The sequence below is a fragment of the Amblyomma mixtum genome, chromosome 8 (genome assembly GCF_055824585.1).
Source record: "Amblyomma mixtum isolate Tamu chromosome 8, ASM5582458v1, whole genome shotgun sequence".
Lineage (NCBI taxonomy): Eukaryota > Metazoa > Arthropoda > Arachnida > Ixodida > Ixodidae > Amblyomma > Amblyomma mixtum.
This window is the reverse complement of record NC_143019.1, coordinates 58,837,442-58,860,907: the sequence shown is the minus strand read 5'-3', so window position 1 is coordinate 58,860,907 and position 23,466 is coordinate 58,837,442. Positions and strand designations below refer to the sequence as shown.

Below are 23,466 nucleotides of genomic sequence, written 5' to 3'. Positions count from 1 at the left end.
CAAAACACTCATGTTTCAGGGACACATAACCATAACACAAAGACCATGTATTATAACACACGAAACAAAGCCCCAAATAGACGCCACGCTACACACAAGCGTCTCTAACAGACAAAGCGATAATGGCGCAATTGTCGACTGAAGTGAGGCAGCATAGGAGATAACTGAAGAGTCAGATTATCTGGAACGCGGTATCACATAAATATTTTTAAGAAAGAGCCGAAAGCAAGCGATCGAAATAAGTCGAAGAACCCGTCTTCCACATTAGGTCCTGTCGTCAACGTAAATGCCCTTATATTGAACATAAAAATACGAACTAAAAATAAAAATATTCTTCTTTTCTCTTATTATGGAAAGATCGGCCTGAAATACCGTTCCTCCATGCAAATACAATTTACACTATGTTTACATGAAACGAAAGTGCAACTACATGAAGTGTTTAAAAAGGTCTTACTCGTGAAGAAAAGGAGAAAAATATTTCTTGGTATTAAACTAGCACGTGGGTGCTCTTTGTCTGGCTGCACGAGTGGAGTAGGCAGGAAAGCTACAGAATGCGAGCGTGAGAAGCGTTGAAAGAGTGGCTTTTAATTTCTCAACCGGTTTAACCTGACATTGAAACCGAGGAGGCGCTGACTTGCTCCACCTTTCGCTTCTTGAAAAAAGAACAAAAAACACACGACGTTTCCTCTTGTTATAACGGATACCATTCCAGCGATAACTAAATATGGTGGTTACTTAAATGCAGCTTTATTTTCACTTTTAACATTTGTTAAAGTCAGGGCAACCGTTTATTTTTAAAGATTTTATCTGTTATGAATGCTGAGAACTCAGTGCTCTTTGCTTTGGAACAGCCTCGATACTAAGGTCACCAGGAATGAACGTGGACGGTCACAGGTCATCGCTGTTTTCTTCTGGAGGTTCGGAATTTTAATATCACCCTCTTACGTGGAGCTATATAATACTCAGTCCTCCATCCTCATCCGAAGCCTCGTCTGAGCATCGAAAAATGAAGTTCCTTGCGATAATTCTACTTTCGTGTTGGAGCGGTAAGTAGTGGCTCGCAGTGTCGTTGCAGCTTGTTCGTTTTATAATATGAGATTGTTACTTACTTCAGCATTTTAGGATGAGCGAGAATCATATTGTTCAGTTCGTTACGCTGAAAACGTCTATTTTTTAGTTATTAGTCACCAATTTTGCGTACTCGCCCATGGGAGTGGTTTGGATCAATCGGTGGTCAAACTTAGTTCGAAGATACCGCCAGGGAGGGGTACGACACAGGATATTGCTCGACGCGTCTCCCTCTCTTGAGACTTGCCCCTTCTGCGTTGAATAAACCTGTGTTTTGCGTACTTTATCGCATCAACACGAACTGAGCAAAACATTGCTTTTTTCAAAATGGGAACGCTCAACTATAATTGCTCATAACGGACGCGTACCTCAATTAAGCTTTGAGATCTGCCCTATGGGTCTTTCGCTCTTGGCTCTTAATCTAACAGTCCCATGCGTCCAAGCGCCCTCTCTGGCATGCTGCACCAGCATCAAACAGAAAAAAAATGGGAGGTTCAAATGAGCATGTGCCTGAAAAAAAAACTTCAAGGAGGAGGAGAAGGAACAACTTTATTTTTAAAAAAGAAGAAAAGGGTCTCAAGGGTGGGCTCCTACTTGTCCAAGAGTCCACGGGCCTGGGTCTCACGGAGAGCTCTGTCCACTAGCCGGGTTCGGCCAGCTGGTTGAGCAGCTCGCAGGGCGGCCTCCCATAAGGAGGGGGATGGGCTGGGGGGGGGGGAACTGCCATGGGTTGGGAGCATTCCCCGGGGGTAGTGCATGAGCGTGGCCTGGCCTGGCCGCCCCACATGTTGAGCAGAGGTGGAGGGTCAAGGTAGGGTCGTAGCGATGAAAGAGGTACGATGAAATTTAGCAGTCTGTCTGCAGTCGCTGTCACACCGCATTGTATTTTGAATCTAGAGTACGGTGAGGTGGTCGGAGTGTGAAGCGGCTGTTTTTGTAATGAGCGGTGATTTGGTAGTATGCGAGTAGAGCCCGCGGGGTTTCCTACGCGGAATTAGGTGTCCGATCTTCCGAGGACCGGATGGACAGTTCTCGGGCCAACGCATGAACACACTGATTACCGGGGATCAAGGCATGCTCAGGAACCCACGTGAGGGTTATCTCTTGGGTGAGCGCCTGTCCTCAAGCGAGAATGCGAGAAGTTGATGTTCTGAATCAGTGTATCAGTTTTCCGTGCGGCCGCGCGAAGAGGAGCACAAGCGCTTGTGCGGTGGGACGTCTATCGCTTCAGAGGCAACCACAACAACGACGTTGGCCCTAGGTGCAAGTACAGATGCGGCCGTTAGTTGCTGTGAGGAGACACTTCTGTTTAGAGCGCGACCTTGACGCCAGCTTGCCAGGCCTGTCTGAACATCAAGGTCCGGGCATAACCCGGCGTCACCCTTCAAGCCGTCGCTCCAGTACACGCTGACGCCCGCCGTGAGCTGATCCGGCTCTCAATCAGGACAGCAGTGCCTCCGCCTCCGACCGCTGCGAACGCCGCATCCATGCCGGGAAGATTGGTTTGGTTTGGTTTATTGAGGTTTAATGTCCCAAAGCAGCGCAGGCTATGAGGGACGCCGTAGGGAAGGGCTCTGGAAATTTAGACCACCTGGGGTTCTTTAACGTGCGCTGACATCGCACAGTACAGGGGCCTCTGGAATTTCGCCTTCATCGAATTTCGGCCGCCACGGCCGGGATCGAACCCGCGTCTTTCGGGTCAGCAGCCGAGCGCCGTGACCACTGAGCCACCGCGGCGGGGATCCATGCCGGGAAGAGGACGAGGGCAAAGCAGCGCAAAGACCACGGACGACTGAAAAGATGCATACCTAGAGAGGCGCTTACTTCAATCGTTAGTGTTCTTTGTGCTGTTTTGCCTCTTCCTGATGAACCAACTAGTCCAAATTGCCACTCGTCATCACTTCGGAACACAGCACTTGTTTTCCTTGTGGGGCTTCGTGTTGGTCGATTCTCGTGTGCCACATGCCGTGTCCGTTTTGTCAAAAATAATTTGCGTGACCGCGGCCTGTCTCTACCCATGACTCGTGAACAAACCTGGGCCCATTAACCCTATCACACGTGGAATAAACATACCTCAAGATTCTCCATCAAGTCCCAGAAAGAGGGTACACCTCGACGGTCAGCACGCTATATATGTAACAATCGTTATTTCGCCAAGTCTGGTCACCATGTAGTCATTAATCCTGGCAAAAGACTGGTACATGTATACATTACGAAGTGCGACTGGAGCAGCACCCAAACGATGCTCGTTCTTGAGCACTTTGACAAGCACGTTGACACTGAGATAAGTGCCGGCCGCTACAACACCGGTCTCGGTGACGTCCTGGTGTAACATCTGTTCAGTAAAGAAAGGATGATCCGTTTGGCCGGCTGCTGCCTGACGCTCGCCGAAATTAACTACCTCACTAGAAAAAAGAAATTTTTTGCCATTGTTAACTACTGCAAAATTTCGGTCTTATACTTACGGCTGCTGTCTGAAAGGATTTATCGATCGTCATGTTCGCTGGCCAACCTGTGAGACCGATCTCGACGACTGGCACGAGAAGCCTGCGCTTCGGACAGTTTTAAATCACCTTCATTCATTAGTCATGGGATGACCACGAAAGCGGTAACTAGCTTGTGCTGTGTGCTTGCCGAATTCAACCTTCCCGATGTCGACGACGACTACGGTTTGATTTCGGCAGCCAGCACACCTGTCTTGGATTACAAGCAAAGACGCGGCCCAGAACTACCTGTAGAGAGTATTTAGATGGCGAACCGGCGTTCATACCTTAGCGTTTTTCCCGAGGAGTCGTTCTGTAAAATGAAAACTTTGGCTCGAGCTCCACAGCATACCTTTTGGTTGTGCTGACGGCTTACTGCGAGAAAATATTTTCTGCTACCATGACGAGCCTATTTCTGGCTCTAAGGCTCTTTCAGAGACCCCTTTCAGTGCCCGCTTTAATTTTACTGTCAAACGGCACGTACAAAACTGTTACTACGATTCACTATGACTCAACGGATCGGGCTTCTTCCATCCATTACACCACCTAATGCACAATTTGGGCCACTCGGCATGTACATCCACGTGCCTCTATGCCCTCGGCTTGCAACAGTCGAATCGTTGTCGCGACTGGCTAACCTAATATGGTGAGGCCAATCAATTACCTCCTGGCACAGTGTCTAATGTCACCCAGACCTTAATGCAGCATGTCGTTCCTCGGCACGTCGCTAAGATATTTTAAGGCCAAATTTCAGCTGGCTTGCACAACCCATCTCAAGACGACTGCCAAAAACCCAAAACTAATGTTCTGGCGGAGATATGCAAAAAAAAAAGCAGACATCTGGTCAGTACATGCCGATGCTCAGCACGAAACCTTGGACCCAAGCCTAGCGTTCGTCAGGTTTTCCTACACACTCCACTCCAGAAAAAAAAACCGCTTCCCGCCATTTCACCTCCCCTAAGGCCGGAAGGTTGGGACAATGCTTAATGGAATGCTCCTCTGTCGAACCGGTGAATATTTAGCTTTCCCTCCTCAGCGGTTTAATCAGCATACCGAGGATGCGTGCCAACTACCCTATCTCGACAAGAGGAGGAAGATACATACGGTTATCGCCATCTCAACAGGAAAGTCTCGTGCAACTAAGGCGACATAGTTTGGCTGTGGATTTCTGTGCTACGCTCTGATTTGTCCGAAAAAGTACTCAGTCGTTTTCATTGCGTTAGCAGGACGTGTAACATTATTCCAAAACGGTGGCGTGCAAAGCCACGGAGGGTGAAGTCTCGGCCCTCCAGAAGTGCAACCTACCAATCATCAACCACCCACGTCTACCCTCCAAGAACCTCAACCCAAGTCCCTCCACTCCTCAGGAGGACCCCACCCGCCAAAAGCCCACGCAGCACGGTAACGAAAAAGCCCCGGCGAAATCAATTAGAAAGAGATGGGAGAGTAAAACGGAAAAAAATCGACATCTACAAGCTCTGCTGCTTACACAGATTTGTCGCATTATATGATCCCTCACCTGTTTTTTTACGCCACATAGAATTCTGTAGCTCATCAGCAACGAAAATTATAAACCGATCCTGAACTATCGAAAACCGCGGCGGAGTTGACCCCACTGCTCAGAGGTCGAGGGCGTTGCACTACAGATGTATTATTTTTAGCTGAGAAATTAATTCGCGTATCGTCCTTGCGTGTTCTTCTTTTACAACGAAAACTCTTAAGCGCCCGTTCCTGGGCTTCGCGTTGTAGCAGTCTGTGGTAGTCCTCGGCGAAAGCTGTCGGTGCGTTGCCATGGGAACCATTAGAAGGGTGGTTACCATCCAAGAAGGAAGGTATGACGTGAGCGGAGAAATGCGTGACCGGTGAGTGGTTACTACAGGAACCATCTGGAGGGTGGTTACCGTGGAAGCACTAGGGTATCGGGATACCGGCGTAATGCCCGACCGGAGGATGGCCAAAGGAGGAGGTTTGGCGAGCGCGTAAGAAGGGGCAACCGGTTGGCGGTTGCCACGGAAACTACCCGGAGGGCAATTGCCCTGCAAGGACGAGTATTGTTACCATAAGGTAAAGTCTTATGGCGAGATCATAGGACGCGTAACCAGAGGATGGTTACAAAGGTAACCGAAATGAAGGTGGTTATCGTCAAAGGAGGACGGCGTGGCCGAAGCGGGGAATTCCCCAACCGGAGGATGGTTACCGTGGAAGGAGGAGGGTATGGCGACAGCGTGAGAATTTATTTATTATTTATTTATTATTTATTATTATTCCTCAAAGGTCCAGAAGGACATTACATGAGGGGTGGGCTGACAAAATTCTATTTTTTTGGACACAGATGATCTTCGATGGCGGATTTGAAAAGGACTGGATTGATGATGGTCGCCACCTCGGATGGAAGGTCATTCCAGTCGTTGGCTGTTCTAAGAAAGAAAGACTGCTGATATGTTACAGTACGAGATTTCTCGGGGTAGACAGCGTTTGGGTGGGAGTTACGGGATATCCGATGAGCGCGTGTGATACGGGGGGCATCGTGGTTAAAGGTGTGAAAAAATTTGTGATACAAGGAAAGACGGGCGATTTTGCGACGGCAGGCTAGCTAGTGTGGGAAGACTGAGCTGGGATTTTAATGCAGAAACGCTAGTGTGATAAGAGTAGTCAGACCAAATAAATCTGACAGCACGGTTCTGGACAGATTCGAGCATAGTGATAAGGTTAGCATTGAAAGGATCATACGCTGCACATGCAAACTCAAGTTTAGGGCGTATAAAAGTTAAGTAAGCAAGAAGTTTTATGGAACGGGGAGCTAATGATAAGTTACGCCGTAAGTACCCGAGAACTTGGTTTGCTGAATTAGTAACATGATGAATGTGATGGGACCAGGTTAAATTTTTACTTAAGTGGATGCCAAGGTACTTGTAGGAGTCAACTGATATGATAGGAATAGTGTTAATAATGTAAGTATTATCCTGGTGGTTGTGACGGCGATGGAAAGAAAGAAGGGACGTTTTAGTACTATTTAGTGACATAAGCTAAGTGCGGCACCAATCCTCGATAGGAACAAGATCTTCCTGAAGGATGGTGATGTCAGTGTGATCAGTAATTGGGTGGTAGAGAACACAATCATCAGCAAATAATCGAACATTAGACCTGATGTTAGACGGTAAATCATTTATGTAGATTAGAAATAGAAGTGGTCCTAATACGGTGCCCTGGGGAACGGCAGACAAGACAGAAGAGAGGGATGACGAGTGTGAATTAGCGTGGACGAATTGATAGCGGTCAGTTAAGAAAGCTCGAATCCAATCCAGAACCAAGGGATGCAGATTTAGGCGTGAGAGCTTATGTGTTAGGCGCCTATGGGGGACTTTATCAAATGCTTTTTCAAAATCAAGGAATATGGAATCCGTGGGAATGTTACGATCGATGCTCAACCAGTGCGTGGCTGCTGTGAGAACCATCCGCAGGGTAGTTATCCTAGAAGGAGAAGTAATGGTTTATAGGGGTTTAACGTTCCAAAGCGACTTAGGCTATGCGTAGTGAAGGGCTACGGAAATTTCGACCATCTGGAGTTCTTTAACCTTCACTGACATCGCCTCAATCAAAATTCGACCACCGACCCGCGTCTTTCGTGTCGGCAGCCGAGCACCGTAACCACTGAGCCACCGCGGCGGGTAATAGAAGGAGTATGATTCCGTGGAAGGAAGGCATGGAGAGAGCGTAGGAAGGCATACAACGGTAACCACCCGCAACGAGGTTACCGTGGAAGGAGGAGGAAGGATGTGACGACAGCAGAGGATTGTAGCATCTTCCATATGTTGCAGCTGCAGAAAACGCGCGTTCTGAGGAGAGGGTCATCAGCGGCACTGTGCTTCTGGAGCGGCAGACTAGATAGCAGACCTAGATGGAAAACTACTCTGTGCGTGGAAAACTTGAAAGAGCATCCTATAACTACACAAATGTGTGGTCGCTCTGATATTCTCTACCGCATCATATCGTAAACCACAAATACCTTGACAGTTGTCGCTGAATTTCGCTTTAATCAGTGACAGCTGTCCTGTGAATGATTTTTAAGAGGGGAATGGCAGATGCCACTCGATATAACACCGTTCGAGTTCGCGTGGTCGCAACTCAAGGACGCAATTTGTGCGCTAAGTCCAGCGCTCTAAATCAATGTCTTTCGTTTGGTGTCTGTAACATCGGTTACTTGTTATTGTAATTGATCAGCAAACCTCCTCTATATACAGTAACTGCGCTATTAAAATCGGCTGAAGATGGCACTAATGGGCATCGAGAGTCCGATATTTCTTGAGAGGACATTGAAAACGAATAAGATATGCGGCTATGCTCAGAGATCGGTATTTTACCATTGGAATGGTTTCATTTTCGTAGAGAATAGCGCTTGGAAAAGCTACAAAATTTCATTAAACTGATGACATCCAGCATGCCTATCACAAGATCGTGTGATTTCGTCACGTCATGCGAGTCGTTTGCCGACCACGGTTGGTTGATCATTCTCCACATTATTTCCACTGAAGGAAGGCACAGCAGCCATTGCCAGCCAGAAAGAAGAATGTGAAGCGTCGCTGGCTTCGCACCTTGCCCATCTGGGCAGCGTGAACCTGTTGAGACTCTTACCGAGCACAACGTTCGAAGCGCAAACAGGGCACAGGATCATTCTCGCTCTCTTTTTTGAAAGGCGAGGGTGCCGTATGTCTTGCGAGGGCCGAGAATTCAGACCTTAGGGTAGATGGTTCTATAGGTTGCCTGTCCCATATCCGTGCGCTTAACCCTGTCCTTTGCCAGTCGCGGACACCCTATCCGTGCAGACTTCTTAATCTCTTCCGCCCAGCTAACTTTCTGGCACCCTCCTGCTACATTTGCCTTGTCTTGGAATGCAGGCCATTACCCTAACGACCATCGGTAATCTTGCCTTTGCACTACATACCTCGCACAAGCTAATTTCTTCTTCATTTAGACTAGGATGTCATTAACCCACGTTTCTGCCCTCCCCCACTCTGCCCGCTTCCGGTCTCTTAACGTTACACCTACCATTTTCCATTCCATAGCTCGCTGCGTTGACCTCTATATAAGTTGAACCCTTTTCTTTAGCCTCCACCTTTCTGCCCCATAGGTGAGTACCGGTAAGATACAGCTCTTGTATACTTTTCTCTTCAGGGATATTGGTAAGCTACCATTCATGATCTGAGAGAACCTGCCATATGCGCTCCACCCCATTCTTATTCTTCTAGTTATTTCCCTGTCATGATCCGGATCAGCGGTCACTACCTGCCCTAAGTATTTTATAGCGATGTGGTAACCAGAGTAATTGGAAAAATATGCAAAAGGTCCTTTTTCTGCAGTGGGCTTAGATGGTAATGATGATAACCATCCTTCAAGAGTAAAAAAATACTCTATCGGAAAAAAAGAGCGGAGAAGTGCAGGAGGAATAACAGCCACGAAGCATAATTAGCTTTCCCTTAAATATGAATAACGCCTAGCAAAATGAAGAAACTGGGAAGAACGAAGAAAATGGGAAAGTGTCGGCTGTACAAGGCATCAGTCATGGAGGGGCAACTTGTCCAGATTATCTCGCTCGGTGTGCGAATGCTGACAAGCCTCAGTAGGTCATCGCACAAAATATCACCGTGGGACAAGTTTGAAAAAGAAGAGAAGGTCTGCTCGCAGCCGCCGAGACCACCTAGTTGCGTGACTTGCCAGGAAAGACATGTCGACGCTGATGTCTGTTTTAAGATTACGGAAACATTGCTTGCAGATAGACAAGAACTTATTTGAACCCTTTCAGTACAGCGAAACCTTTCTTTTAAGGCTTGTCCATCACTTGCATCGAGTAGTTAAGGCTGCCGTAGAAGCGCAATGGGTTGTGTTTTTGGAAATACAAATATCGTTAATGCAAACAAATGGAAGCCTGCCGAGGGGAGATCTGCTGATATATTGATTGTTATAGCAAAATGTTAAGGTATGTGAAACAATATCATTAATAAACAAGATCCCATTCAAAAATGCGCTTGTAGAAAATTTCTTTGCAAGTATATTTTACTTTGTAAATGTCAGAATTACTTCGTGACGAAATTTTCGCACAACTGAGCATCGTTATCATTCAGTTTGTTGTCCTGACTGCTCATATATTCTGGCACTGGCAGCAATAATTTTTTATAATTTAATGCAATATCGCGAACAGAAGCGTCGCTGTGAACATTACAATGAGAGACCTTCGAAAGAAAAAAGTGTGTGGTATAATGAACACTTGCCTCTGCCAAGCAGGACGCTTCTACCATGCGGACCGAATAAGTAGTCGCGCTTCATTGCTTTAGCTTAAGCTAACAAAAATTGCTATCATTCTTCGCAATTTGAAGCTCCTCATTGCGTCTCGTAATCGCGGCCCCTTCTTAAGTATGGTTTGGTTTGGTTGGTTTGTGGGGTTTAACGTCTCAAATCGACTCAGGCTATGAGGGACGCCGTAGTAAAGGGTTCCGCAAATTTCCACCACCTGGGGATTTTTAGCGTGCACTGACATCGCACAGTACACGGGCCTCTAGAATTTCTCCTCTATCGAAATTCGAGCGCCGCGGCCAGGACCGAACCAGCGTCGTTCAAGTTAGCAGCCGAGCGCCATTAACACTGAGCCTCTACGGCGGTCTTTTTTCAAGGTGCACCACTATGATTACATAAAAGCAAAAAGTAAGAATGAGGGGACGATGGGCACAGGGAAGTTTGCGAGAGTGGGAAGCCAATGCAAATTACTTATTGGGCCGCTGCGTTTGTGTGCAACATCTCCTCAGCAGACAATGCTTCGGGCCGCACAGCTTTGCAGGGCATGACGCAGAACACTGTTATTGATATATGAGCTTAAACATTATCCAAAGCGGCTTCTGGGGTGGCAGTAAACGAGAAAGTTCTTATCACCTAAAGTTGGGAACTTTCATGCCTGACGCTTTTTTATAATTTAACCTGAGAATGTTTGGAAAGGCGTGCAGTTCGCATTTCAGGAAAAGAAGTTGAATAGCCACCCCAGTAACTGACGAGAAACCCTGGTCCCATCACTTCCGATTTTAAGTGCTGATAGAGAAGGCTGAAAAGCTCTCAATCATGGCGTGGCTTATCCTTAAGTATGGCTTAGTAGAGCACGCGTAAGTACTACGGTGAACAGTGCGGCTGAAATTTAATCTTCTGTGAGTCGGCTACAAACGGTCACAAGCAAAAAAAAAAAGAAAAGTTTATATATAACGCGTTTTTAGAAATTCGGCGTGTGGAAATAAGAAACCGCATCCTCACAGCTTTTTTAAACAATGGTTTGTGAGAGACTCGTTCCTGTCACCTTGACTGTGAAAGTACCTAGACGTATGTTGGCCACGGCCCGGGGAGCCGTGAATTCTGTTAACTTGCGGACCAACTTTGCCTTCAGTACTTGTCTGAGTGTGCCATCTTTAGCTTTGTCATAGCTCTCCTAAGTCAATAAGCAGAATTCAAAGGTGCAGAATAAGGCACATAATCTATTTTGAAGTACGTCAGAATTAAACTATGTCTCTGGTTGACTTCCAGCGCTGATTACGATCGTAGTCATGACGTCTGCGTTTTCCGAGGTAATGCTCTGAAGCAGTATTATTGTTTACCTTAGTTTTTTGCTGCACGCACACTGTGAGAAATAAAATATTTGTCACGAAACCAGAAAATGAATGGACATCGTAGGAATCTTTCTGGTATACTCAAGCAAATTATTACTGAGCCAAAGTCATGCACAGTTAAGTTATAAACCTGATCAAGCGTCCTTATGCATACAACTTCTATTACTAACTGCTGGTGTTTGGGATGAATTCGCTGTCTCTATAAACGTTGCAACTTGAAGTCATCTAGAGTTGAGAATGAGGGAATGCCAGAATCGGTATTTCCGAAGAAGCTAGGCATGCTTTAGGGATGGCGCGGCTTTCAAAACACACTTTATTTTCAAAGTGCTTAATGGAGTTTTCTTGCACTTTTCCTTTTCAATGCTCCAAGCACTGCACATACATATCATGAGCATTACATCTCGAGTCCGTTTATTTCTGCAATATCTTCTACAGTTCGTGGGAAGCCTACAGAATTGACAAATATGACAGAAAATGAATTTAACTTTCAATGGATCTCTGAGCATCTGCCAGGTGTCATGACGATTATCTTGATTATTTTTCTTCCTGAAAGAGAATTTTAGCAGCCATTTATTGTTGAGTAGTTGACATAGGCATGTGTAAACTGCGATCAAAATAACTAAATTAGAAAACTATTGCTCTTTTTAAATTTTGTGTTGTTCTGAAAGTGGAAGAAAATAAGCGGGGTCAAATTAGACAAAACAGCTGGTCGCGCAGAAGCCAGATCTGCAAGGTTTACAACAGGCTAGAAAAGTAGTATTGAGCAAAAGGCGTTAAAAGTTGAACACAACGTTTACTTCTCTAAAGGGCATCAGTGTTCTAGACTTTGGTGTGCCTTTGAATAAAGCAGAGCTCCGCTGCCTGGCAGTTGGTCTGTTGGGCTTTTGATGACTCCTTTCTCCGGATGACATACTTATTCAGCTGCTTGCGGTAATGTTGTTTCGTGCTAGCAGCAGCGTCGAAAGAGCTCAGCGGCACTTCCACGATGTCTACCACGCGGTCTTTATGGAGGCCAGGCCGCTTTGCGCAGACGCAGTACCAGCGGAGCCGTTGGCGGAAATCACATGCAGCTGCCCAAACAGTACGCCGTTTTGTACAGTTATCAGGAAGGCTGTCTAGAGCTCTCGAACGTCGCACTTTCGCACAAAGGAAGAGAAATTAGGTGTTCGGTTGTAAAGGCATCCTTTGTGCTGGAGTGAAGAAGCATCGATATACGCTTGCCCTGGCAATGGCACTGTACCAGTTTTAGAGCAGCTGAATCAAGAGTGCACTTTTTTTGCTCAACAACACACTGCTCCAGCGCTATAGACAGCCGGGCTCACCACTGTACCTCTTTTAAAGCAGTGTCAATCATTCACTGCCCGAATCTGAACCCCAAACATTACAACCCGAGTCGAGCTCGCGTGGCTAGCCATGGGCAGGAGGACGGAGTTCCATCGGCTTCTGGGAGAGTTTAGCCAGTCGTTAAGGCAACCACCGGAGGAAGCCAATAGGGGCCCGGGACAGTGACGTGGACAGACTGTGAACTTTTGCTCTTTGTATGTTGGCGTCAGCACGTAGAATCCAGCTGCAAGCACCCCGGTTTGTGAAGGAACAACCTTCCCGTCGAGCCAAGGTAGCGCCTTTTGGTCGGGGCGCCGCAAAGATACGGAGGGTTCAAAAACTTCCAGTTTTTCGATCGTTTCACAGATGCATCTCTGTCGCGGTTGATTACACAACTTTTATGGAGTAATTGCCCTCAGAGTTCGCCAATGAAATTTCTTGCAGCTTAGAAGACGAGTCGTACGAACGGATACTGTGATTTTACAAAACTCAGTATTTCGCCAATTTTCGCAATTTAAAGCCACATCAGCCCTTAAATGCAAGGGTTTGGGAAAAGACCCTTCTTGCTTATTTGCGTGGCTTAGGGGCTTTTTTTTGTCTCACATTGCACTCATGATGCCGTCTCTTCGTGAAAAGCCGAATACAATCCAGAATAAAATGAGAAAATATGAAACGCAATTTCAAAGGCGATGTATATTTAAAACTCTTCGATACTGGGGTGCAGTCCATAGAAACTTATGTAAAGAAAACATTGAGAAATATTTTTCTTCTTTCGTAGCGTACCTATTGAGGCGGGCGTTAACAGCTGACGAGTACCTCGAAAAGTTGTAGTTGACGAAGTTTACATATCTTTATAACGTTAATATAAATGTATGTTATGGTGCAGGGAATACTTCAAAAGGTACTCTATAAGCTTGGTGTTTCTCCGAATCGCCCAAGCTTCTCCTGCAGTCAAACATGGTACCGCGTGCGCTTCATTTGGTTACCAGTACATTCCTTCAAACTAGACAGCCTAGATTGTTATATGTGAAATAGCAGCTCATAAACGTCATGCTAAATAATGAATGAAACGGAACCGCGCACTGTAACAGACGACGGCCGAGAGGATACCCCCAGTCAACTTATGCGTCCGCGAGCGTCTCTAAGTTGAACACGGTGCAGCTCGACTACATGGGTTGTACCATGCTCCTCACTGACAAAAGCTGTGAATTTTAGCCCGAAACCTGCCGTAGAATGTTCTAAAAGCATGTAAATATAGCCGCCGTGGTGGCTCAGTGGTTATGGTGCTCGGCTGCTGACCCGAAAGACGCGGGTTCGAACCCGGCCGCGGCGGTTGAATTTCTTTGGAGGGGAAATTCTAGAGGCCCGTGTACTGTGCGATGTCAGTGCACGTTAAAGAACCCCAGGCGGTCTAAATTTCCGGAGCCCTCCACTACGGCGTCTCTCATAGCCTTAGTCTCTTTGGGACGTTAAACCCCATAAACCAAACCAAACGATGTAAAAATAAACTTGGCTGTAAGAAAAGTTCTAGTTGCGAAAATTCTCTTTCAAAATATCGCTTTCTTGATGACTTGTACTCTGATTTTTTCTTGATGTCTCATTTTCTTTTGGTGGCACAGCTTAATGGTTCTTTTTAATAATGACGGCTGTTACCTAAGGCTCTTATAAATCTCTCACTTTTTTTTTACCAATCTTACTCATGGTTGCTATTTTACTACATGGCGAAAATTTGCTCATATTCCCTTACGCCCAGGCGGGCGTCGGCGACTCAGTCAAGCTGCGTGAAAAGATTTCAGTTGCAAAAACAGAACAGCTCTTTGTGGACAATAAAATAATCTGAATATTGGCGAGCTCCATCTGTCCGCTTGTCGATGGGCGCATGTAGGGCCCGCCGGCACTCAGAAGTCTGAGTTCTTTACTTATTCTTTCTCCCCGGTTCTAAATTGTTGAACGAGCGGTCATTTGTTATTTTTGAGCTCGAACTGTGCGTGCGCACATCCGAAAAGTTCTCTCTAGCAAACATGACTGATATTGCAGGTTCCTCATCGGGAGCTGGCAGAGGAATGACCGCAACGGAGACAGTGAAATGGCCGCGTAAGTGTGCGAATGTTCCAGATAGGAAAACCTAACAGCGGAAGCCGCATTGGACTAATGCGAATAGATTGATGTATTTAATTAACTTCATTCAGAATTAATTCATTATTCACAATTATTTCACAATTGATCACCTATTCAGCTTAATTCGTCCCAATGTATCATTAAATCAGATTATGTTCAGATTAATCAGCCTTAATTTATAATTCGCCTTAATTCACACTTAATGTACCTTCATTCATCTCCATTTACTCTCAACATTTCTAGAATTGTTAATTATTGATTAGGATTCGATTAACTTAGGAAAGGATTCATGCTAATAAATGAAATTTATTTGTCGGTTGAGTAGATGGAGGAAACAGTGAACCTTGTTTCACTTGACAGCTGTAAACGATGAGAACGCATTGCACTGGCAACCATGTTGTGGTTAGTCACAAGCGCTTGCGCCATTTTTTTTCTCTTTACTGTTTACAGCATGTTTACAGCAAAGCGATAATCAGGGCAAGGTATATCAAGTTTTTTCTGAGAAAAAAATAGAACGTGGCGGATGGATGATAAGCTGAACTATTTAGAAAAAAATCATTCTTCTAGGGAACGCTTTGTCAGCTGAAATATCCTAAGAGATAAAGCGATGCGTCTTATAATGGGTAGAAGTTATACTTATATGACAGCCATAACACAAACTAAAAACAATTCTTTTGCCTAGATATATGGGAGGAAAGAAGCGAGGAACGCTTGCAGTTTATACCAGCATTTCGCACATTACTGCTGTGACGTAGGGATTAGGCTGAACGAAAGTTAGAAAAAAGAATAAGAAAAGCACGTTCTTAGATGTCCAGTAAAGTCGCTGTGTTCAGATATCGAAGTGCTCACGTGAGAGTACCAACCAATGGACACAAGAAGCCGTGTTTTAGCTCGAAACAAAGTTGAATGAGGTTCACGCTCCGTTCCGCTGCACATTACGGCAAATGAAATGTGGTCTGCCTGACATGAAACCCGAAAGAAGTGCTAATTATTGCTTTTCTTTTTTTCAGAGACCTCAGATGTGTGCAATCTAAAAGAAAGTTTAGTAGGGGAGAACTGTGGAAGCCCCTTTCTTGAAAGACGCGTCTTTTACAATCGAACTGAAAACAAATGCGTACTGTTCATTCCTCTTACTTGCGGTGAAACTGACGTAGGAAATAATTTCTCAAAACGAAGGCACTGCATGAAACTTTGTATGAGTAAGTTCTGCATAATTATCTGTTTGATTTGTCAAAAATTTCTCCGACCATACGAACCAAAAAAAAAAACAAACGAAAATAACAGTCAAATCATTCAAGCTAGCAAATTGAGGCAGGGTGACTCAATACCGATGTGAAATAGTACCGTGAAAAATTTAAATTAAAACGTCATAGCACTCGCAGTAATTAAAATGAGCAACGCTAGTAAAATAAATTGAGCCTGAGTTAAAAGATCATTAGGAAGCTGCACATTCAATGATATACTGTAAGCGGCCGATTTCGGGTTGCTGTCCTGATTTGAAATAGAGATCCGCCCTTAGATGTGCAGATTTAACTGATTGTGTAGCAGTTGCTCTGTAATTTAAAGGTGCGCAAGACTAGTTCTGCTATGAGTGATTATCATTACTCTACATTAAAGTAATTTTGCGGATTATAGATGCATCTGAGCACTGTTGCAGGCATTCCTTACAGTAGGCTTCCGAACTAATGCACGCAAACTAAGCCTCTGTTGCTTACTCTCGTACGTGCTTGACGAAGGTTTGTAAGTAAGCAAGCTTCACATTGACATTGTCATTATAAAAAATATGTAATATGTAACATATGTAAGTAAATTTTTAAACAACGCTCCAGTTATTCCTGTACTAGCATAGCGCTTCTTTTATAATCAATGTGTTGTTCTGGAGTAAGCGGATTGCTCTCTCTCCTCCTCCTACTGTTACCAGTCTCCCTGTTCTTTTCGTGGCAAGCATTCTCCGGTTGCGAATTCCTTTGATTTCGGCATACCTTCCCGTTTCACCTGTAACCTTTCTCTTCCCTCCGGAATGTTCAGGTGGTTAGTACCCTCTAGTTATGCAGTAATAAAATATATACCAATGATAAACCATAGTTAATCATTCTTATGTAGCTTTCATTACGTGAACCTCGGTTCGGGAGCGCTGAACCGCTGCCTATTTTTTTTCTTCCAAATTTAATACCGAATCGAAAATCTGTCACTCATTCGTTTCGAAAAAGGATAATGAGTTTGAAGTAGCAAGCGATGTAGTAAGGCTTAGTGCACTCCTTCCGACTGCGCCAGGTAGTGTTCGAAGTGCATATATCTTGCGCAGTGGGTATTCTTTGCGTCAAATTTTTAACAATATTTGGAAGAGCTTTCTAAAGCACAGCGTATGCACTTTTTACCTGCATAGAGGGTTTAGAGTTGATTTATTCATACTGCATACGTTCCGCACGGAGGAAGCCTTTTCGACGATTCGTTCTTATGCACTCTTCATTCGCTCCCATAAACCGCAAGTAATTTTAATCTCGTGGACGTGAACACCAAGCCTGCAGTGCACATTTTGTTAGGAAGACTGGGTGATCTTACGTTTCGAAATATTTCTCGTGTGCTTAAATTATCATTTCATGACTGTTGTTGGGTAGTAATGCAACGTTAATAAGCAGCGACAAAGACACGCATTAGAATGGCCTTCACGACCTGGGTGGAATGAACGGTACCGAAATATCTGCCTCAAAATGCTTCCTCCATGAAAATGTCACCAGGCTAAAACCCATCGTTTTTTTTTTTCATTTTGCACAAAAGTCTCCTTGCTTGAAGAAAACTTGGAAGAATGATACTGGTCCATTGAACGGTTTTGCTTACTACCCTCGTCTAGACATATGTACAAGCATAAGATACAGACCAAGCGCAAGGTTGTGGCCCTCAAATAATATATTCAGTACTGCTGAGGAATGCCAAAAGAACTGTGCGCCTGCGGTTCCAATATAGCGACTTACTAGCACAGTAAATAAAGTTCCCCGCTTTATTGAAGATGTTTCACGCAATCGTTACTATAACAACTGTAAAATGCTCTTGTTGTTCTCAATATGAACACTGTTTAGCTTACAATCAGCTCTTATTTCGACCTTTGCTAGGAATCACACAGTGATATATTTTTTCAGCAAAGCTTATCAAAAAGTGCTGCTGAAGTGGGTCAGAATAAAAAAAAACCTCCACGTTCAGTTGTTGGCCCATAATGGGGGTGGCTTCACCGAGTCAATTTAGTATATGAGAAGGACCACACAAACTATCTGGAGCTACCCAAAGGGCCACAGAGATGTATTTCCTCAACACACATAAACTAAGCTAGGAGTTAGTCAGTAGGCTATATAACATTATCATTATAGCGGACGCATGTCCTCGCCTTGCGCGTCCTCACACATTGATTTAGTAGGACGTTCTTTCTGGCTAGTTGGTTGATGGTTCCAAAAAGTATACAAGTGCGCAGAGGACGAGGACATAGGCAACAAGGAACACACAAAACACCACGGGCTCACATTGGGCTCTGAACTTAATGGCTTTTTCCTGCGTCCAGTGTCATCGTCAAAAATTTGAATACATTGTTTCGTGCCGTGAAATAAGGAAAGTGTTGTGCAATTTTGGGCGCGAACGTGGCAAACATACTTTTATGTAATATAGCAAGTTACAGTGAGCAACAAAATAGCTTAACCACTGGTAGTTCATGGAGGCTTTCTAGTGGTAGTGCTAGTGCATACTAGTGCATGAGACGACTGCTACTTGAGGCTTTGACCTGAATAAATAAATATACACACAATCGAATATATTGAATCCATAAATGAGAATAGGATAAACAGCGAACCATCTGTAAGAATTATAACGCATAAAACATTTTTGCTTATTGGCTGATCACAGAGTGCGAAAAAGCGCGAACTCACACATAGCATACCCAACGAAGGCAGCAGCACTGAGGGAAAAGCGTAGTTACGGTGCCTCGATGTCCGCACTCGGGCGCCTGCATCCAATGTGGAGCAAAGAAAAGAAGGAGGGAGAGCTACGCCACTCGCCTTCGCTATAGTGCCTAGGCACTATACCTTCGCTAGCCAAGCTCGTCTAAAGCCGCCCCTTTCCTCTTTACGGCTATAAAAAAAGTCGGCTATAACAAAACTGAGGGGACACTTTAGCTCTGCCTTTAAAGGTATGACGCCACAGCGATTCCTCTTGGTCACACAAACAGGAATTTTATCTCCTCGTTCACAATCTCAGCCATCATGTGAAGTATAGCACACGAGATATGTATTAGGCCCGGCTCTAAACAAGCCATAGAGCGTGTCTGCGTTCTGTTAAGACGTGTGATTTAGTTGTGAGGTGTCGCGTTTCCATCTCAACTTGCTCACCTACTGGCTGATTACTTTGCAAATAATGTTTATAGCTCTTGCCTGCGTATAAACGCGTGTAATAAATACCACGAAGAAAAACAAATTAGGGCAGAAAGTTGGGCTAGTTGGTGTTTGCATTGAGAGGACATAGTGGTAGCGATAAAAAAAAAGGACGACCGGATAGAAGAAGACAACACAGGCGCTGTGTTGTCTTCTTCTACCTTGTCGTCTCTGTTTTTTAGCGCTAATACTATGTCCTCTAAAGCTGTATCTTACCGGTACTCACCTGTGGGGCAAAAACGTGAAATTTTTTGGCTAGGGGATAACTGAGATTTTATTTCTTTCTACGCTACATAGGTGTGGTTTCTAGAAATGCAGCGATGGGTGCGCTGCGTAGCAGCTTGAGAGGCGACCCCTGTAGCGTGAGTCGTCGTCGTCTGCCGCGTGTTTATATCAGAGTAAGGAGGTAGACGACGGCCGACTGCTCCTGTACATGGCGCGTTGCTAGCGGTTGTTCCGATTGTTGAAGATCCAATGCGTGACTGGTATGAATGGTTCCACGTGTTGGAGTCTCTTTTAACAGCCACCTTTTCGAAGAGTTCGGATTTTTCGGTAACAAGAAAAACAACACCGATTTTTCTGCAGAAAAGGGCTCTTACAGTGTCGCGTACAAAGAGATGCCGAGCAGTCACGTGGGACAAACTTTATACCTTTAAGATTCTATGTCTACGCGTGAAAACTGCGACTAGATGTACTCTGAGTTATTCTTGCACCGTGGAATCTGGACACCCGGTCATCTTGTGACGCCATCTGGCAGCTCAAAGTTTGAGATTCGAATACTCGCGCTCCACCGAGGTGCGGCGCAGCGCTCCATTGTGTGCACTACTCCCGCATTTTTTCCCGACCCATATTGATAGGCTTTAAAGAGTATAAAGTGATTAAAACCGAATGGGTATTCTAGGTTGCCTATAGTTCTTCGGTCGTTGTTAATGATTTGTACGCAGGACCTGTGAAGTCGCCGAGAGTGCGCAGCAGTACGAAATTTTTAGCAGGACTGGCCTAGCAAATTCAAGGACGAGTCATTGATGCTGCGATCCGCACTGCCTGAGTCCGCATCGGCAAGGTCAGATGCAGTGTTGTTCTCCTACGGTCTTAACGACACGTTCGGCTTTCCTTTCGCTTTCTCATGCTGCCGTATAAAGCTGCCGTCGCCGAACAATCGAGCATTTCTCAGCCCCGGCGCCGAATCCAGTTAACATTCCAGCCAATTAAGGTGCTTCCTAGCCGCTAAAACCGCTAAAGCTCGTCGGCTGCCGAGTACCAAATTTGAAAACTGGCCGGTGGCGAGGACGGTGAAGACAAGAAATCAGTCACCTTTCTTGCTGTGTCAGTGCGATGTGTTTCACCATTTGTGCTTGCACGCAGTCCCTACCAGCGGGTTTGTCGTCGCGCTATCCGTAACAAGTATCCTTAGCTCACTATCACCACCAGTCCAGCAAAATCCGCTGTAGTACAGAGGTCGTTCCCACTGATCCCAAATTAACCCTGTTTAGCGAACACTGACTACATTATTTACGAAAGCTTTCTGATCGCATCTGCCCACCTATCACATTTTCCCCAACCCCTGCTATTTTTTCCTTCTCTTAAATTACGCTGTTTGGTCTGAAAGACCTTCGATTATCGGTTCTTCGCATTCTATGTCATGCCCACACTCATTTTCTTTTCATTTCTACTAGGAGGCCGTTAATTCGCGTTTGTTCCTTCACCCACTCTCCTCTCTGGTGTCTCGTAACGTTACCCTGTCATTTTCCTGTTAATAAGTAGCTGTGTTGTCCACAGGTTAATTTAAATCTTTTCGTTAAACATAGAAGCTTTTGTGCCCACTTGGCAAGATACCACTATTAAACAATTCCTTATTCTAGTGTATTCATCTGAATACACTAGATGAGCTTGTGCAGCGAAGACGTGTTGCTAGCAGTCTTCAGTCTAACCTCACTCACATGACGTGTGCACTCAGGGCATATGCTTCATCGAACACCATTCTACAGCCGCCTCCGCCAGTTCTCCCTCCCTGGCGTTTTCTGCAGCTAAGCGACAACAAACTGTTCTACGTCGGCTATCATCTGCCCTTCGGCTTCGTCGTTTCACGAACGAATTACAGAACAAGGCGCCCATCTGCCGCATGGTTCCATCGTTATATACAGTGAAGCAAGCATCCAGGCTTGCGAAATAACGACTGCAATTTACAAGCCTGCCCTGAACAAAATGTCCAGGTTTCGCCTCCCATAACCTCCTTCCTCCTTCTGTGCGGAGATGCTTGCGGTTCAAGAGGCGCTTTGCTCTGTGGCCGCCGTTTCCATGCTACCTACGGCCCGCATTGTCATTGGCACCGACGCCCTTCACGTCACACGCCTACTACGACGCGTCAGTCACACCCTACGAATTTGTCAAAACATCCATCGTCTAGGGGCTCGCATCCAGCAGCCAATCCGTATTGAGCGGGTCCCACGAGACCTCCTGAGCTCACAAAGCAGTACAGATTCTGCGATCCGCCTTGTGACCCCAACCTTGTCTTTGCCTCGAGTCCTCACTCTGGATGACAACACCCACCTTTTCACAAGAAAGGAACACCCCCTGGCAATGGAACTTCAAGCCATTTACAATGCCATTGCTTCCCTTCCGCTCGTTCCCACATTCAATGCAGTTCATATTTATAGAGACTCCCTCGCCGCCCTTAAACAGCTTAAGGCTGTTCGACGCACATTCCAGATTACACAATCAATTCACCTACTCTGCGCAAAATACCCATGTCCTGTACGCATACACTGGATTCGCGGTCATGCTCACGATCCACATAACATCCAAGCAGATGCTATGACTCACATTGACACATCAGACGACCCGCCACCTTCCCCTCTTCCCCCAGATCCGTTCCTGTCCCATGTCTACGATTCACAAGCTCTGCGCCAGCGAACACGCGCTCTAATTCCTCCGTGTTCGCACCCTCTCCCCCGTAGTCTAACTCGGCAGGAGGAGGTATCAGTGCGCCGGATTCGGGCAGGGGCGGCCCTGACCCCATCTGTCCGTTATCGGTGGGGTGATAAATATCTGCCAGCAACTGACAGGTGCCCTCACTGCGGCGCTGCACCGGACATTTGTGATGTGCGGCACCTGTTGTGGACTTGCCCAGCGACGGCCCCTATTAGAAAACGGCTCCTCAGGGAGGTCGGCCTGTGGTGGAACCGTGACGGGGACTATGTGAAGTGGACTATGGACAATCACTTCACCAGCAGCCTATGCGAGTACCTCGCCGAAACTGGTCTACACTCCTTCTTTTAACTTTCTGTAACCTACATTCCACTCCCCCTTTTCTCAACTTATGCCTCAAGGCAGACTTCACGAATAAAAAAAAAAAAGACTGGAGAAGACTCCATGCTCGAAATTTCTTCTCGCCCCTGTGGAGGAGTTGGACGGGTGCCAGAGGGCGGAAGAGGGACGGTGCAGAAGCCGAAATTTGTAAATTTTGCGGCCACGTGGCAACATTAGATCACATAATTTGGAGATGCGTTCGTGCCCCAGGGCGCAACGCGATTCAAACTAGCGATGAATGGGAGACCACGCTGAGAAGCTCCGACAAAAGAACTCAGCGCTTCGCCGTCCGCCTGGCGGCCGAGGCTGAAGACCTCTTCTCCTAGACTGCCTCCCCGGACGCCTGCGTGCGGACCCGGAGGTGGCTGCCGCGCCATATTCGGCGGAAATAAATGTTCTTTCTCCTCCTCGGCACCTGGCGGCAGCCGATCTCTCGCCGAACAATACTGCTTCACACACCGCTTGGACACAGGGACCACATCATCGTTCACTCCTCGACTTCATTAGACCAGCGAACCTTTTTTCATATAAATACGGACCTCGTCAAACATTATTAAATACCGTTTCATGCCCTGCGGCAATAACAATCGCTTTAAAAAAACAAAAAGTCGGCAAGGAATTATCAGCATGAAGAAAGTAGAAGGAGCTCGTGCCGCGAGCCGTTGCAATCAGTTCAGCCATTTTGTTCATCGCTGACGGCCGGTGCTCTTCCTACCTGCTAGCTGTGCGTGAAGCCGCGACACTACGCTGAAAAGCCTTCGCTTCGGACTACCTGGCTCTCGTGGATGCTCGGTGGTTCCTGCTACGCGGCATCTCCATCCTGGCTGCAGCTCCGGTGAGCTTGATATGGCCCGTGTGTCCTTTGAGCTTTTAGCGCTACCGAGCATTGCGATCGGGAGCCAGCACTAAATCAGGGCTACGTTTCCCATTACCAGATAACTCTGTGCTGCATAACCGAGATTAACGTGTGCAGACAACGTCTACTGAACTTTTGATATCTTCAGCGCTTTTTTGTAGCGTCACTTCAGCTGGTCGAAGGCCGAGTGAATCGGGGTCCCATTCGCTTATTGAGGCGGGTAGTGCCCAGTAAGGCTGTCGGCACCGTATAAGCCT

At 46.0% G+C, this 23,466-nt stretch overlaps 1 long non-coding RNA gene across 1 annotated transcript; it reads left to right on the top strand.

Moving 5' to 3' along the window:
• The first annotated feature begins 961 nt into the window (after positions 1 to 961).
• Positions 962 to 16,165, top strand: LOC149332598 (uncharacterized). The gene is made up of 3 exons (XR_016285244.1): positions 962 to 1,046; positions 14,552 to 14,608; positions 15,643 to 16,165. It is a non-coding gene; the product is annotated as an uncharacterized LOC149332598 (long non-coding RNA).
• Positions 16,166 to 23,466: the final 7,301 nt, after the last annotated feature.